Consider the following 17932-nt stretch of genomic DNA (forward strand, 5'->3'; position numbering starts at 1 on the left):
TCGCCGATGGAGCTATTAGCGGCAGACAGTGTCCCTTCCGCAGGTGGATCCTGCGTGTTGGGAACTGCTGGAGTGGGTGCTGCAATTACGTCTGGCGGACTTTCACGTCTTGGTGACATGGGTGGCTGTTTGGGTTTGGCCCTCTGCGGGAGTGCAGTCTTTCCAGTGCCCCTCGATGTGCTGGCCATGGTGCCTGCTTCCATTCCCCTGCCCTGTTTCTTAGGAGGTGGGGCCTGCGTTGCAGTGTCATGCTCCTCAATGTCAGATTGTGAGCTTGTGGGGGACAAAGAGAGGGATAGCATCAGTGATGGGTCAACGTGCATCATGCAGACGTTGTTGTTCCTGCTGTTGTATGCATTTGGACTTCATGTTTGGCCATACAGGTCGTTAGACAGATGGGGGAGTCATACATGCATGAGTCTGGGTGATACGTGTCTGGGGTGCTGCATGCATGTGTTTGCGTGGGGATGTGCACAGCATATGGGCAAGGGTTGTGTGCATGTATGTTTGATGGACCCATCCATGAGCTGATTTCAGGGTCACATAAGGGGGATTAGCTCATGTTTCGCAGTGCAGTGTTTTGTGTGGACACTCACCTCCATCTGATGATGACGGCACACCGCGCTCCATTTCGCCAACTCCCTCAATAGATTCAACCCCAATGGTGCTGGCACAGTTCTCCTCCCACTCCTGCAGTTTTATTGGGGATCCTCCACCGCCTCCTGTGCCCATGGCCAAGCTCCTGTTAGCTGCTAGGATACTGCGTACACAGAGGCGTAGATCGTCCCACCGCTTGCTTACATCTTTCACAGTGCGGGGGTTGGAGCCCACCGCACTGACTTTACGGGCCACCTCTGCCCAGATCTCCTTCTTCCTAATTAGTGTGGGACGCTGCATTTCATTTGCAAACACAACCTCTGGTTGGCAGCAAGTGTGTCTGATAGCATTATCAGTTCTTCATTTGAGAAACGCTCCTTGCGCCGCCGCGCTGCTCCTTTTTTTATGTCCTTGAGCATTCCTAGTGGTTGTATGGATGATTTTGGCAGGATGTGGTGTAGCTGCAGGTCCTGGGGACAGAGGATGGCAATGGATTGTGTTTTTAAAGATGGCTGCTGTACTCCTTCCCGTTCCTGTGCGATGACGCTACTTCCAGTTCTGCTTATTTATGGTCACCGCTATTAGCGGTGGACGCTAATAGCGGTGACCGCTAATGCCGTATTATAGGCCAGCGGAAGTGCAATCAGCGATTTCCTAGGTGCCGCTAAGGGACGTTTTGGGGCCTTTAACGGCATGGCGGTAAGGTCCTTACCGGCATGGCGCAAAGCTCGTGCCCGCGTACTCGTGATGCCACGCAATTAGCGGGCTGTTTCCTATACGGACACGTTATTAGTGCCATGCCGGTAAGAACCGTTACTTACCGCCTACCGTGTAATGAGGCCCAGAGACTTTGTATAGGATAGCACAGTTCTGGTAGTAAACGGTTAAGTCTTTGCCACGGATCTTAGAAGAATTTGGTCAGGCGAAAAGTTACATGAATGTTTAGGGAAGGACAAGCCTTCGAAGTTGGGAAAGTTTCACAAACTTTCACTGTGGCCGAAAAGATTTCCAGCCCGCTTTTGCACACTACCTTTAAAGTGAAGAAGAGCTGTAGCTGAGGCAGATGATCCTGGCAGTTCGAGCAGATCCCGCTGTTCCTGAGCTTCAGTCGTGGGGACAAGAAGGAGAACATCGGAAGTTCCTGCACTGCCCAGGGATGAGGCCACAAGCTTGGCAAAACGTCGGTTTAAGGTGTGAGTGCCTTAAAGTCCACAAGCTGGTTTCCTTCCCCCTGCCTATCCGGTTTTCTACAGCACACTGAAGAAAATTCGACCAGGATGGGGACGGTGTCCAGGTGACTTGCGAGTTGGTTGTTCCCACCAAACTCAAAGGAAGAAGATAACCTTGAAGGTCTTCTCTGTCGACCGAGTTTCAGGCAATTCAGACCTGCAGCAGGGCTTCACCGGTCTTCCAGGAGTTGCAGCAGTCCTCTTCCTTCAGCTCGTCTTCGGTTAATTCGTTCCAGTGGTCGACTCTGCTTTCCAAGTCCCAGAAACCTGCTTTTAAACAGGTTTCCCCCATTCATTCTAGCAGGCTGTCACTCACACAGCAGGGTGGCTGTCCTTGCCAGACAGCCATCCGGCCAATCACGCCATAGTGCATTCAGGTCTCCCAGGAGACTAAGCACAGGGAGTTCCGGGCAGCTCCCTCACATCCTGTCCAACCCAGATACTCAGGCGCCAGAGTAGGGCTTCAGCACTGAATCCCGCCAAAGGCCAAAGAACGATTGGACCAAACCTGGTTTGGCTTGCAGAGACAAACACAAGAAGGACCTTTCCTTAAAGAAATGGTGAAAAAAGTTGACCAGTGTCTGTTTTTACAGATATGTCTTGGGTGCCATATTGAAAAACATGGCTGACCCAATTTTTAGCTACCGTTGTTCATGATCGAGGAAAATCATGGTAGTTTGATCTAAAACACTGCCAACAGCCATTTAAAGTAGGAAAGGGTAACATTTTACTGTTACATGAGTGTTTTGACTCAGGGGAAGCTAGGCAACCACTCCAGCACTCTATAGGAAGATATTATGTACTGGGTCTGTCACAAGAACCTTGACCTATTTACGCCCCCTTTTAGTTGAAGGGGGATGTCCTTCTGGAGGGCGATTGAGCCGCTGGTAACGACACACACAGGGCTGCTTTGCACTGAACTCAAGGGTGTTGTGCTCGAGGATGGGGCCAGTGGCGTGGTGATGTGGCGCTGTTCGGCAATTGCTCAAACCAACACATTGATAGACTCCATCAGGGGTGAGATGGTACCATTGCCCTCCCTCACATGCCTCGCCAGGTGGTACACCCCCTCCGTGGCTCTGATCAGCATTTGTGCGGTTTTAGTGTGGTGTCCTGCATTGTCTGGCGTGTGAGGTATTGCTGTACCATTGCGTGCATTGCCTGCTGCCGTTCCTCCATCCTGGTGAGGCACCCTTCCATGTCACGTACATTATGTAGTCCAGGTTGTGGTATGGGTGGTGGGCTCGGAGGGCCCATGGGACTGAATTCAGCACCATCCCCATTGCTAGGGTTGCTGTGTGTGTTGTGCACACTGCCCTCCAGATTTCTGTTGGCTCTGAACCCTTGTGGAAGTGGTGCAGGCTCATCCTGCTGGGGGAGTGGCAGGGAAACAGGTTCATTCTGCTGTGGGGTGGCTGGGGAAACAGATGTATCCAGCTGGGGGGGTGGCCGGGGTAACTGGTTAATTTTGCTGGGGGTTGGCTGGGGAAACTGGTTCATCCAAGTGGCGGGGCTGCTTGGCTGCAGGTGCCTCCTGCTGGTGGGCTGCTTGGCCGCAGGTCCCACCTGCTGGTGGGGGGGCTGGCACAAATTGTTGTAGCACGCTCTGTTGTGGGGGCGGACATGCTGGCTTCCTGGCTCTAGGTGGTGGTTTCCCTGCAGCGGTGCCATGCCCTGGTGCCCCGGAATGTGGTTGCCTCTTCCCTGTCATTGTCAGATGTTGTGCCTGTGGGGACAGTGAGGCAGGGCATCAATGATGGGTGTGGATACATCAGACAAACATTAATGCTAGTACTTACAATACAAGGACATGGTGGAGGGAATGGCATGGTGCACACATGCATGTGTGGGGGATGCAGTGTGGGTGCATTTTTGGTGTGCGGCCATGGTGTGCGCAGTGTCTGGTTGACTGGGGTACTGGTGTTTACAGTTTTAGGTTTTATGGCCATGCCACACGAGCTGTATGCCATGTTGTGTTTGATTGTGAAACGGATGTGTTTCACTTGTGAATGCTGCCTGTGGCTGTTGCTGCATTGATGCTGATTCAGCGTGATGGGACATGGTGGGTGTGACAAGTGTGCCACATGTGTCATTGATGTGTGCATCTGGTCTTGACGTGGCTTTGGGAATGTGGTAGCATGGCAGTGACGACAGCAGTTGGGCATTGTCTGGGTGATGTTTGTCTGCATGAAGATGCTACTTTTGTGGCCGATACAGGGGATATTCGGGATGTGTAAGTGGTGTTTTTTTCCGGGTTGCAGACAAGTACATTGTTTGTTTGTTTGTTTGTTTATTTGGTATAGCGCAAACCAAACCCAAAGGGTAACTGGACGCAAGCAGTACAAGGATACTTGAGAACTTGGTTACAGGAAAATACAGTTATACAGTTCAAATTAGAAACAAGGTGCATGTACAAGTAATGCGAGATACAGTTAAAGCTAGTTGACCAGAGACCAATTAATCTAGTTACAATCATCAGGGGTCTCTAGAGCAAGTGGCAGTGGGAAGGTCGAGCTAAGTGTCATTGGAGCGTATCCAGGTGAGGACTTTCCGCCTGAAGCTAGGGTAGGGTTGGTCCATTCTGAGATCAAGAGGGAGTCTGTTCCAGGTTTGAGCAGCTATGACTGGAAAACTGGAGCCGCCTGCTGTGCTCTTTTTGTATCTGGGCACCACTAAGGTATAGGCATTGGTCATTCTAGTGAGACGGTTTGAGATTCTCTTGTTGACTCTGTTTACCAGGTAGGGGGGAGCTATGTTGTTAAGACATTTAAAGGTGAGGGAGAGGGTTTTGAGGGCAATCCTGTCTTTGATTTTTAGCCAATGGATATTTTTTCTGGAGGTGGAGATATGAGCTCTATTAGGAATATTTAACGCTACTCTAATAGCGTTGTTTTGGAGAGTATGGAGTTTATCAAGGATACATTTGTTAGATCCTGCATATAGAGCATTACAGTAATCCAACTTGGATATGATGAGTGCATTAGCTAGTGTAATGCAGCTAGTTTCAGTTAGAAATGGTCTACATGCTCGGATCAATTTACAAGTATATGCAGTGGAAGATGCTAGTGAGTTAGTTTGTTTCTTGAAGGTGAGCGCTGAGTCAAGATAGACCCAGAGGGTTTTGACTGCAGGCATCACTTTGATGACATTATTGTCGATGTTGAATGAGGCATAGTTCGGGTCAAGTTTTTTGATGGCCAGCTCTGAGCCAAGGATCAGTAACTCAGTTTTGTCGTCATTCAGGCAGAGGCCGTGAGATGCCATCCATGCCTGAATGAGGAGATATATCTTATTTACTAAGGCTGTGTCTTCCAAGAAGTTGCCCGAAAGGGGGATAAGGATCTGAGTATCATCCGCGTAGTTAGTGTAGATGACACCCAGTCTGTCCAACTTGTCAAACAAAGGTTTAGTAAAGATGTTATACATTGTTGGAGATACGCATGATCCTTGAGTGACACCTCATGAAACTTGTGTGGGATCAGCGGCTGCTAGGGGGGAGAAGACTCTCATTGTCTGGTTTGCAAGGAAGGATTGTACCCAAGTTATGGCATTACTTGAAAAATGAGCGGCGGAACTAAGGTGATTGCATAAGACTGCGTGATCAACCAAGTCGAAGGCCGCAGAAAGGTCAAGGAGGAGTAGCATAGCTGATTTGCCATTGTCCTTCAACTCGTCAATTTGGGTCCTAAGGTCGATCAGGGCTGTTTCAGTACCATGAAGCGGACGGAACCAGATTGACGTGAGCCTAGTAAATTGTTAGTTTCTAAGTAGTCCTGAATTTGCAGGTAAGCTACTCTGTCAATGATTTTAAGCAGAAATGGGACAGTGTTGATGGGTCTGTAATTTGTCGGTATTGCAGGGTCAAGTGTTTGTTTTTTTAGCAAGGGGAGCACCCAAGATTGTTTTAGGTTATTGGGCACTAGGTTAGACTTAAAGGATGCATTGCTGAGTTTAGAGATGAAGGGGGCTAGGTCTCTAGCTGCATCTTTTATAATTTGGGCAGGGCAATTATCTCCTTTGCAGTTGGATGGCTTTAGAGATAGTATGATTTTTCTGTCTCTGATATAGTTATTTGTCTGAAACTAAATGGGTAAGGGGTGTTAGGCTGGTTTGGAGGAGGCTGTGACTGAAGTGTAGACTCCGTTGGCAGCAGCAGGGAAGCTTTTTTATTGGCAATTTTGGTTTGGAGCAAGCTAATTTTACCCACCAGGGCATTTTGTATATTAGTGCACCAGAGTCTATTTTTAGGAATGTTATCAGTCGGAGGTATGGGTGATTCCATTTCACGGAGGATGTAGAATACTTCCTTGGTATCTGATTTAGCCTTAGATATTCTATCATTAAAGGTGTTCCTTTTAGTACTTATAATTTCCTTTTTATACTGTTTGGCGAGAGTGGCTAATTTAATTTTGTTCTCCTCAGTGGGTGAGTGTTGCCAAATTGACTGCAGCTTTCTTTTTTGAATTCTGCGGTCTTTCAACTGTGGTGTGAACCAGTTGTTCAGGTGACAAAGTTGTTTGCTTTTACGAATTTTGGTGGGGGCAATCAAATCAAGTGCCTTAATCATCGTACTGTTGTAGGCATCCACAAGCGAAGTAGGGTCTGTGATGTTATCTAGATTGTCGAGAGTAGGGAGGAGGTGGGGTAAGAGTTGTTCTGCTGTGATATCTTTTTTACTTCTGGTGGGGAGTGGTGGAGCCATAAGTATAGGTTTGGGTCAGCTAAGGTCAAGTGAGGCATGGAATACAATTAAGTAGTGGTCAGTCCAAGATTGTGGCATTATATTGGTAATGCTAATATTGCAATTCCGATCAGCAACCCAGTCTAGGGTCCTACCTTTGACATGAGTAGGGGGGAAGACTTTTTGTGTTAGGACATAGTCATTCAATAGTGAAGCAACAGATAGGGCGTGGTTGTCATTACAGTCATTAAAGCCCAGGTCGAAGTCTCCCAGTAGTAGAATTTGAGCGTGGTCTTTGGTGTTATTAGTTAAGATACTAGTTAGGTTGTCTTCAAAGGATCCTAGTGGTCCAGGTGGTCTGTAGATGACATACATGGTAAGGGTACAGTTGCAAGAGAGGTGAAGTTTAGCGGTAAGGAGTTCACATGATTGAAATAGCAAGGTAGTAGCTAATCTGATGGGTAAGGTGGATTTGTGAATGATGGCTAGGCCACCTCCTTCGGTATTAGGTCTGTCGACTCTTAGTAATTGGTAGCCATCAGGTATTGCTAGCATGATGGCAGGGCCAGCCGCCTCATGAAGCCAGGTTTTGGTTATGACCAATAGGTCTAAGTTCTCATTGGTTAGAGTGTCAGAAATCTCTGTATCGTGGGCTACCATGGATCTAGCATTGATAAGTGACCCAGTTAGTGATAAGGTGCTAGTTTGTGTAGTAATGGGAAGTTGTTTATTTTTAGTTGGGGTGACTATTTGTGATGGTGACTGGTTAGTTGTTATGAGGGCAGGGTGGATAGGGGCAGATTTGAAGTATTGCAAACGTTTGTTTGCTAGATCGATATAGCCTCTATAGTTGTGGTAGGATGATGGTTCATGGAGACGGGACAATCTTGCCCTCAGTCTCATGTTTCTATCCTTAGGGGGGTGTGATGCAGCGGATGCAAGTGCCATGATGGTGAGCAGGCTCAGTACAAGGTGAAATGTTTGGTATAGGGTGGTTTTCATTATGGTCGTGGGCAGGGAGGTGTTAATGATGGGCAAATCCAAGTTCGGACTATAGGTGTAGACTGGTGCCGTGTGCAAAGACGTCTAACTATATTAGTTATGGCAATTCAGTAGCAGGGAAGTCTAAGCAATCTGGCAAGAGTCTGTATGCTGGTAGTTAGTTATCCCGCAAGTAGTGGTAAACTAGGCAAGTACAAGTAGTGGCAAACTAGGCAAGTACAAGTAGTGGAAAACTAGGCAAGTACAGGTAGTGGCAAACTAGGCAAGTACAAATAGGCTAGGACCTAGGTAGGCAGGCAGACTAGGCAGGTACAAGTAGTGGCAAACTAGGCAAGTACAAGTAGTGGCAAACTAGGCAAGTACAGGTTAGCTAACTAGGGCAGTATTTCATCTAAATACGAGAATCACAGCACAGGCAAAGACACATTTGAAGACATAGAGTGACTAGGGCAGTGTTTCACCTAAATGCGAGAGTCACAGCGCAGGCAAAAACATATTGGAAACATAGTGTAGCTAGGGCAGTAAACAGTGAGTCATTAATTGCATTGTTTGTTCAGGCATCAAATGCAGTATGAAAGGGTTAGCTTGAGATAGATTGCCAAGGGGGTGGTTTGCAGAGGTCAATGTGGCATATTATTTAAATAAGTGATAAAATAATAGGGTGCATTCTCACGGCATGGAAGTCATCATGGAAGCATCATAAATACTCCATTTCTAATGTACATCTGTACAGTAGTTGGGTTGGGCAACTAGGTGCGTTGGGTCTCACATGTAAGTTCCACAATAGACATTAAACGTGTGTCATTGGGATAGTCGGTAGTGGCGAGGTGATGCTGCCAGTAATAGTGTACCTGTTTTGCAGGGGGGCCGCCAGGGATACCACGTCAACCGGCAGTGATGCAGAGTGTCTGGCCGACGGCCGGAAAGGCAAGGATAGGCTTAGGACAGGTAGTAAGCCTTTGTGTCGTGCCTTGGAGGCGGCCCGGCTTCTCGCCTGCCGGCGAATCGGGTCGGAGTAAAGAGGATGGCTCCAGCAAATCCTGAGCAGCCTTGTAGGGGCTGCAGGCAAAGCAGGTGAAAAGGCAACTTATGGGGACAAAGCGGCCATGTTGGAAAGCTAAACCTCGTGGTTTAGCTGATGCATGTGCCTTAGGATCTGGTGCATTGGGTGCTTTTGCATGGGTGATGGTGCATGCAATGGCCAAATACAAGCAGATTCCACATTAAGGGAGAAAGTGGAGGCAGGGACCCGTGAAATCGGGTGATTTTCGTTTCGCGGCGTGAAGCAGGATTAAGCCCAGGGGCTTACCGAAGGTGATGGGGCCCCATCAGGGAGGGGGTCGCTGCTCCTGTCGACGAGTGGGAAATCCCAATCAATCCGAGGCTGAGGAGAGTTGTGGTGGGCTTAAGACAGGTAGTAAGCCTATGTGCCGTGCCTTGGAGGCGGGCCGGCTTCTCGCCTGCCCGCGAATCGGGTCGGAGTAAAGAGGATGGCTCCAGCCAATCCTGAGCAGCCTTGTAGGGGCTGCAGGCAAAGCAGGTGAAAAGGCAACTTATGGGGAAAAGCGGCCATGTTGGAAAGCTAAACCTCATGGTTTAGCTGATGCATGTGCCTTAGGATCTGGTGCAATGGGCGGTTTTGCATGGGTGATGGTGCATGCAATGGCCAAATATAAGCAGATTCCACATTAAGGGAGTAAGTGGAGGCAGGGACCCACGAAATCGGGTGATTTTCGTTTCAGCGGCGTGAAGCAGGATTAAGCCCAGGGGCTTACCGAAGGTGGTGGGGCCCCATCAGGAAGGGGGTCGCTGCTCCTGTCGACGAGTGGGAACTCCCAATCCATCCGAGGCTGAGGAGAGTTGCCCATTGTGCATGTGCACAACAAGTTTGACAGTGGGGGGAATGGCAGCAGCAGGGATAAGGTTGACATATTGATTTAGCCATTTGCATTGGTGCTATAAGGTGTGCGATGTGACTTTGGGCTTATGGGGACTCACCGGCATCATCAATGTCACATCTCCCGCCTCCGCCACTCCAACTCCCGCTATCGCCTCCATATGCAGGATGGTACTGCACGTTTCCTCCCACGCCTGCAGGTTGATAGGGCTTGGTGGTCCCTCTCCTGTGGCCATGCCCTGGCATGCCAGAATGCACCTGCATGCTGACTTGGAATCTACCATTGATTCCGTCAGCATTGCTACACAGACAGGATAGCACTGGCATGCCGGTAATTCTGATTTTATACCGGCAAACTCGTAATGAGGCCTATTGTGTAGTTTGAACTTTCATCCAGCTGTGGCTGGAAAATACTTTTCTATTTCTTTTAACATAACTTTGTTGAAACAGAACTATAATCTGAGTATTCCTGAATTGATCCAGGGGAAGGGAATACAACCCTGGATGGAAGGAGTGCTTCCAAGAATATTTGAGTTTGAATTACAAGACTCTTATGTTGAATTCAACTTTAGTCATATTTTCCTTGTATGAGTTTATTGTATGTATTTGTGTGAGAGCCAAAGATATTTTGGACATTAGGTCGGTTTTATTTAGTCTTAGTTTGCTAAGTAGGTATCTCTGCATTAGGTTAGGGAAAGCAAGGCGTTCATCAAACCCCCTTTTTACTTTGAATAAATGGCAACATTTTAGAACACTTAACCTTTGTGTATGTCTCACATTTCTGACCCCTCACAGTAGCAATACATCAAAAGGAGGGTGAAGGGTTAATGGTATAGCCCAGATATTTTCAAATTAAGGACTGCACTTTTGGCATAGTAAGATCAGACATAGTAGCTTGACAACTCCACCAGATGTGTACCAACTACTGAAAAAAATTCTCAATGAGCTGGAAAAGGCACACCCATGATCATTTCACTCATACTGCCATTACGTGGGCCACAGATATTTTTAAATCCTGGCTTCTTTAGGAAAATAAAAATGACATGTTTTAAATGTTACCTGCAGAGTCATTAGCACAATTGCTAAACATGTTTTGTAGAGATGCAAAATGTGAATGGAACACAATATAATCCCCAAAGTCTTTTATCAATTAATTAAATCATAAATAGCTATATAAAGACAATGGGTATCATTACAAGGTTGACGTTCCAGTAATAACAATACCGGTAAGGCAATAACGGCATCCATTACCGGACGTGTGTATTACGACCCTAGTTGCTGGTGCTACCAGCATCGACAGGGACCCGCTGTGGCTGTGCACCACCATACCAGCATGCGTGCACGCATGCGCGTGGGTGCGGTGCCTGTAACACCAGCATGCCACAAGGAAGAGGACATTACGAGTCGCACGGACATGCACATACCGGCATCCAGATGGTGGTAAGAAGGGCCACCATGTCAGGTCAACGGCCCTAGTGTTAGTTCGTTGTGTGAAAGTGTTTGCAGTGGAAAGTCGGGGCAGTGGTTTGAAATGTCCTACGTGAGAGGATGGGGAAAAGGTGTTAAAGGACGCGGGATACCGCGTCTCACCCACCAGTGTCCCCACCCCCACTCCCACTCCCCCAGGACCCCACATCCAGGTGATCCTCCCTCACTGGTTCACCCACAGGAACTGGCTCCAATAATGATGGCTGTGTCCTGGCCACCTGGATGACACATCCCCGGGGACTACCTAGGGAGACACCGATGCTCCCCTCGCAGGAGAAGAGAGGGGTGCCAACTGATGGGAACTATACACCAGTTAACTATGACATTTTCATCTTCCGTCCGCCTTTACAGAAGACCAGTGAGTGGTCCGAAAGAGTTGCAGAAGTAGAAGGAGGGGGAACAACATTGTATAAGATATGTTGTTGAAGTGTAGTGTTTTTGTTTTTTTGTTTTATGTTTATTTGGTTTTTAGTTGAAAGTGGACAGTTTGCCCCAGCAGGAGCAATAATTAAGGAGTACACAACAAAAGAAAAGTGTTAAACTTTAAATTGTTCGAAGATAGCATTCGGGGAAGTTATGGTTCTGTGTCTGGCAACATATGGTATGACAATATGAGACAGGTGGGCCAAGAGAAGGCCAATGACATGTTATGTGTGCCCTCTCTTTCCACACATTACAGGGACGCCCAAGCTTTTTCTCCCTCAAGAGGTGTCAGTTCAAGAGGGGGGTTGTGTGATGCATTTGGCATTTGGTGTTATATAAGACAAGGGGTTTGTTCAATGGATAGATGAGAATTAGGAAGTGTATGCTGACAATTATAGGAAACTTGCAAAAATGGCGAATGTAGAGGCCACACAACATATTATATTCGAATATGTGACAGAGGGGGACAGAAGGGGGGGGCAATTGTTCACAACCACAGCATATGAGTGTGTTTCAATGCCACAGGGCATAGTATTCTGTGGTGCCATACCAGACCAGGCCATTAAAGAACAATGAGGGGCTGGTTTTTCATGATGAGGGATGGGAGAGGGGAATGGTGCAATGTAAGGTGAAGGGGCTAGCAGGGTTTGAAATAAATGTGGTAAAGATATGAACAACGACTGTTGCATAATTGGGAAACAAGCATGTGCGTGCTCTGACATGGATAGATGAGAAAAAATAATCTTTTGGATAAGGGAACTCACACGCTTTTATTTGTGTTTTAGATGCAACAGCTCGATATATTTGGGGAACAACACAGGCTGCAAAAAGGTGATGAGGTTGCAATCGCTGAGGAGTGGGACTGCAGTTATAATGGACTCATTGTGGGCATGTGGGACCCAGGCATTTGCCCAGCGTCCTCCAAACTGGGGTGTAACTTGCTCCATAGTGACTTTGCTCAGCCCAGCTCTTGTGGTGCCCCACTCAGAATTAATTCCATTTGCCGGTAATCTTGCACTATTGAATAAAGATGTAATCACTAATAAAGCATTAAGCTGGGGGTGCATACACAATCAGCCCTCTCTCTGAACTTGAAAAGAATTCACAGGGACAAAAATTACTGGTCCCAGACATCATCCGACAGACTGGCCACCGTTCCACCAAAATTTTGCATTTTCAGTAAGGCGTCTACCTTTTTCGCATCATTTTTGCTTCCACGCGTCCAGGTAGCGGCAAACTCAAAGTGGGTTCAGATAACCCGCAATGAAGTTATACAGTTGGCAAATTCAATGGAGAAGGCTTTACATGCTGTAAGGGAGTAGCTAAGGGTGGTAATATTGGTTGCGCTTTAAAACATGTACATCTTGGTTTTGTTAACAGCAACATGGTGTGGTATGCGCAAGATGATAGGAAGTAGCGGCTATACGTTTTTTCCTGCAAATTATGCAGCAAATGGAACTTTGCCAGAATCTACTGAGGAGCTGCACACACTCCATGGCACTATGACAAAAGAAATCAAGCCCAGTAACATCTGCTAACTGGCTCGACATTATTTTCGCCTGGGTCCCCATGTGGTTGGCTATCATTTTTTGCGTAACTGTTCCAATCCACATTTTGGTACTCATCACCTTTTGTGCATGTCAGTCAGGGCCAAGAATTTGCTAGGGAAACAGTGGAGGGGTCACATATATGCTGCCCCTGAATGTTGACAGGGAAAGGGAAACAAGGCACTGCATACGGCACACACAAATTCAAACAGATATGCCTGAATGTGTTCCCCTGGGAACGTTTACAATGAAAATCCAAGATATAGATAACTATGAGGCTTTTTGGGTAGATTACTCAGCGGAGGAGGCGGCCTGTTTGATATTGGATTGCTCCGCAGAAGAGTATGAAGCACAAGAGGGAAGCTTGCACACGGTAACTAGGATATGAATACCAAAGGGAAAAAGCAGGGAGCTTCTGGCAAAAGATATGTTGATCTATAGATCGATCGAATGGGAGAATGGTATAAAGGTTCAGTTTGAACGCTGCCAAAGGGGGCATACCTATCAGTTGAGCAAGTATCATGGGGCATTTAAGATGGCCCAAAAAAAGTCCCTAATAACTGAGAGGACCTGCTGTCAATCCAAACCGGACTCAAAGACAGAAAAGACAATGTCCGAGGCAAAATCTAACTTTCTTACTGTCAAATAAAGCAGGTACAGCATACAAGCATTAAAATCTCACTGCTCATGGCGCAGCCATTACAGAAAACGGTTTAAGTAGTACAACTTCATCACATTTTATCAGTCTACAAAATCCAGTGGGGAATGGCGAATTGGTTAGTGATGGTGGCTAGATATACACTCTATACGTGTTAAAAATTCTATTGGGTTACCCCTAACTGCTACCTCCACCTCTCTAAATTGATAAAAGTAAAATTACACCATCTCTATAACAGGTAATGGGTTGGCACCTTACTTCATGGGTGGCACACCAGGGATTCTGATAGGTTGGCTTTCTGCTACCAGCCTCAGACAATTGCCGGGACAAAACATGAGCCAGATGGAGTGTAAGGGGACTGAGGTCCACATAGTGCTTTTTTATGAATAATGAATAGACAATGAATGCTGGGTTACATGTGATAGGACTGTGTTTAGAATATATTTATCCTGCATTTATTGACAATTTTGCTAATATTAATGTGAATGTTGTGTTTTCTGTTGCCACTGTAAGCACTCTTGAGTTATTTTCCATGGAGTCTACTGCCTTGTTGTTTTACTGCACCTGAGTAACAAAGACTGGTTATGTTCTTAATTAATCTGGGAGTATACAGTTTGCATCCTGTGAATTGCTATCTTGTTCCTTCTGTCTGCAGTCCTTCACTCCTTTATTTCACTCTAACCTTGGCTCGGGTTATTAGCTACTGTCTATGACCTTCGTTCATTTAAAAGCATGCACCAGCTGCCCTTTTGGAGAAGATGGCTGCCCCATTATACATGTTCGTGAGCAGTATCTGCATGTCTTTCATGTTGCATTCAGCATCAGTTATGTTAGTGTTCTTCATGTCTAATGGATGCTATGTTAGTATTCTTCATATATATGTTAATTGTATGTGCTCTTTATGTTGAGTGAACATTTGCTTTTTGTCCAAATGCATGCACATGTATTGTTAAAACGTTAGTTTAGGCACGTTTGCCATCTTCAGCTTAGTTTGTTTCCATATTCTACTGTACCAGCCTGTGATAAGGACAGGCTGGTTGTCCTTGTGAGTAACGTTTCTCACATGTGCAGTATTGGGCTGAGGGAGGGTCAGATGCTATGGATCACATATTCCTCTGCCTCCCCACAGGGATGTAGATAGTTATGTGGTGGGCGAAATTGGGAGTGGGGACGCCATTGAACATGGCGCAACATACATAGCGAGACACAGAGCAGGTGCAGCGTGAGAGGTCCCACAGTGGAATGCAACGGAGGGTTGGTGAGTTGTTGTATTAATGGGATAGTGCACAGAGCAAGGCCACCAGGTGGGGGTGCAATGTGTCTTAGGGGGTAAAGTGATATGTGGGTTTTTGAGCAAAATTTGAACAGTAGAGAAGCCAGTTTCTTGTAGGCCCATGTTAGGAAAGCATTTTAACGGACAGTTCATATTAAAAGGGCTTCAGGCCTATTGTGACAGTGATATATATTTCATGAATAGACAGCAAAAACAGTGCGTACAGGAGAACACAGTCCAATCGAGATACTTCCTAGGCCAATGAGCCAGTTACCTGGGTCCACGAGAAGAATTGGAAGAGAAATATAAATCAAATACAGTTAATTAATATCCAGCCACGTTGTGGTGTCGTACAGATTTTTCAGATTACATTTTGCAGCAAGGTGTGAGAAGGGACTTTAGGGGCAATGGGGTGGGGATTACAGGGCATGTGACAGGGAGCCAATCTGCATAGAGAGGTTTCAGTGACCCTGTGGTGCACGATTCTAAAGCATACTCACTGAAGTCCGGGGGAACATCATTGGTGTGAATGTCTCGCCCCTTGCCATCTCAAGATGCCATGCCCAATTATTCCGCAGCAGTTTATCCATTTGTATATTGGGCAATGCCAACCAATAGCAAACCAATGTTTTTGACTGATTAGCACAATCATGTATTAGCGGGTAGTGTGTGAAGGTTTATGACATCCCGAAGAGTGTTAATGTGATTTTGGGCCAATAAATCTTTACCAAATTACTTAAGGTACACATTCATATAGGGGTTTTACGTAATGCCACCAATCAGCTCATGTGACCTGCTCTGAAAATGTAACTAAAATGTTGTTTGGTAATTCTGTAAATTGTGTATAAAATGGTTGGGCACAGTGGGCTGTGTCGAGAGCTCATTTAATTCAGTTAGTTAACAGTGCTGTCTGTCTGAACCATGCTTCCTAGTTGCTTGTGTCCAATAAATATTTGTTACTTCTATGCTCCATTTTTTTATTACCTTTTCTTCCCTTGAAAAACATTTTGGCAGAGGTCCCCTGGTACACCAGAAAGGAACACACTGTACAATATATTGCACCCCGAGAAGTGAATGGGCAGAGGTGAATGAGCTGTCAAAAGATACCTCAAACCTCTCTACTCTGTGGAACTTCTGGCAAGAGACATGAAGAAATTAGTTGCTATGCCCAATAAGATGCCCAGAACACCATCATAAAGCACCCCACCCGCACCAAATGTATCCCCACATTGATAACATTAGACACACAATCAAAAACATACTCAACCAATACTGATCCAACAACACCAAACATGCAGTGCCCCTGCACAAGGAATGGCATCAGACAGCCATGCCCTGCCACCCCCAGCCTTGCGATGGTGCTTCCCCTATATGTGAAACACATGTCCACATGGGCATATGGACAAGTCAATCAAAGTAATGCCACTATGCCTAACTAAAATAACCCCCAATATTACTTAACACCCATGAGTAATATTCAATATATTCAGAAATGAAGTATCATGTCAGCCACATCATACATGTGTCATACATCCATGCACACCATGTATACTATTGACCAACATGCATTTACTGCAAAGCACAGTAGTAGACAATAGATGTATATGACAAATATATGAAACATGATTTTCAAAACATGTCAGCTTCCCATATCTACCATATTCAGATATGTACAATGACAATGAATGCATCATACTAAAAATCACACACACATGAAGTATGCACACATGTCCCCAAGCAAACGGCCTAGGAAAAACATGACCCACAGAGTGTGCCCTAAGCACACATGACAGCCATAGGACATACTAACCTGGAGATCATGTTCAAACCAAAGGTGCACATGGACAAAGAGATGGCAAACAAAGTGGCCGAATCATGAATAACAAATGTATTAAAGTCAAATTATGTAAAAACATGTAAAGAGAATAATTGTCCATGAAAAATGAATAAGTAAAGTAAACCTACAAATAGTGAAATATTTACATGAGTCAGCATGCTAGTCCATGGAAATCTCTGACAATGCTTCAGACAAGGCCGAATTCTCCTCCACATCTGCCTCTTTTGCTTGCAGGCTTCAGTTGTTTCCTGTAGGGCTTGCAAGACTTCCATCATCCCAGACTCAATTTCCTCTGCTGCCCTGCAAGAATCATCCAGGTTGACAGCCTCCACCCGCACCAACCTCTCTGCCACCTCGGCCCTGCCCTTAGAAATTGTCGCCTCATGTGCTCGCTATCTCCTCATCCTGCTGCCTCACATATGATGCCTGTGATGATACCAATGCATGCAGGTGCCATCATGCCTCCTGTCTCACTTGCACCATGTGTACCTTCTGGTTGCAAGGCCATACATGATTTGCCTCCTCAACATCAACATCTCCTGCTGCCCGGCAATGTGTCTGCGGCAAAGGTACTCTCTCTGACAGGATGAGCGTCTGCAACAGGGGAGTGCAGCACCTGCACTGCCATCAATTGCCTGCTGTCTCTCCACTCCCTGTTCTCCTCTGTGTTCCTAGTCTGACTCAGTGATCACATCAATTGCCACAGTACAGACTTCCACCTCCACCAGGTGCACAGGCACATCCGGACTGGCCGAAGGCTGGACTTGGGCAACAAAGGCCATGATGTTAGTTGGCAGGGACCTCAGTTGATGTTGACGGGTGCACAGCTGAGGAGGAGGAAGGGTCATTGCAGTGGCCTTTCCAAAGTGGCCACCAGAAAGCAGTGCTATTGTCAGTTGAGACAAGAGGTGGCCCTTCTGCCTGTTATGCGAAACAAGCAGCTAATTGGTTGCTTGCACAGCATCACACATAGATGCCTGTCACCTAAAGCCACACATCAGCAGTGGCAGCACTGCTTCCCGGATAGCCACATTGTCTGGAAGTGCGGGCTCTGTCTGGGTGGAGGCATCAGTGAAGGTGGGCAATGCTGCAGCAGATGGCCCTGGAACAGGAGGTTGTGCTGACCCCTCCACAGTGGATTGCACAGCCTCCTGTCTAAGGGCCAGGTGTGCATGCTGCACATCCCCCTCAGTACCCTTCCTATCAACAAAGGCAGGCCTGGAATGGCCTCTTCCATCAACCCAATGAGGTCTCCATGCTTTGGGGTACCTGTGTGTCAACCTCACCACTACCACCCTGT

This window comes from Ambystoma mexicanum, chromosome 2q, assembly GCF_040938575.1.
Source record: "Ambystoma mexicanum isolate Mex_15411 chromosome 2q, UKY_AmexF1_1, whole genome shotgun sequence".
Classification (NCBI taxonomy): Eukaryota; Metazoa; Chordata; class Amphibia; order Caudata; family Ambystomatidae; genus Ambystoma; species Ambystoma mexicanum.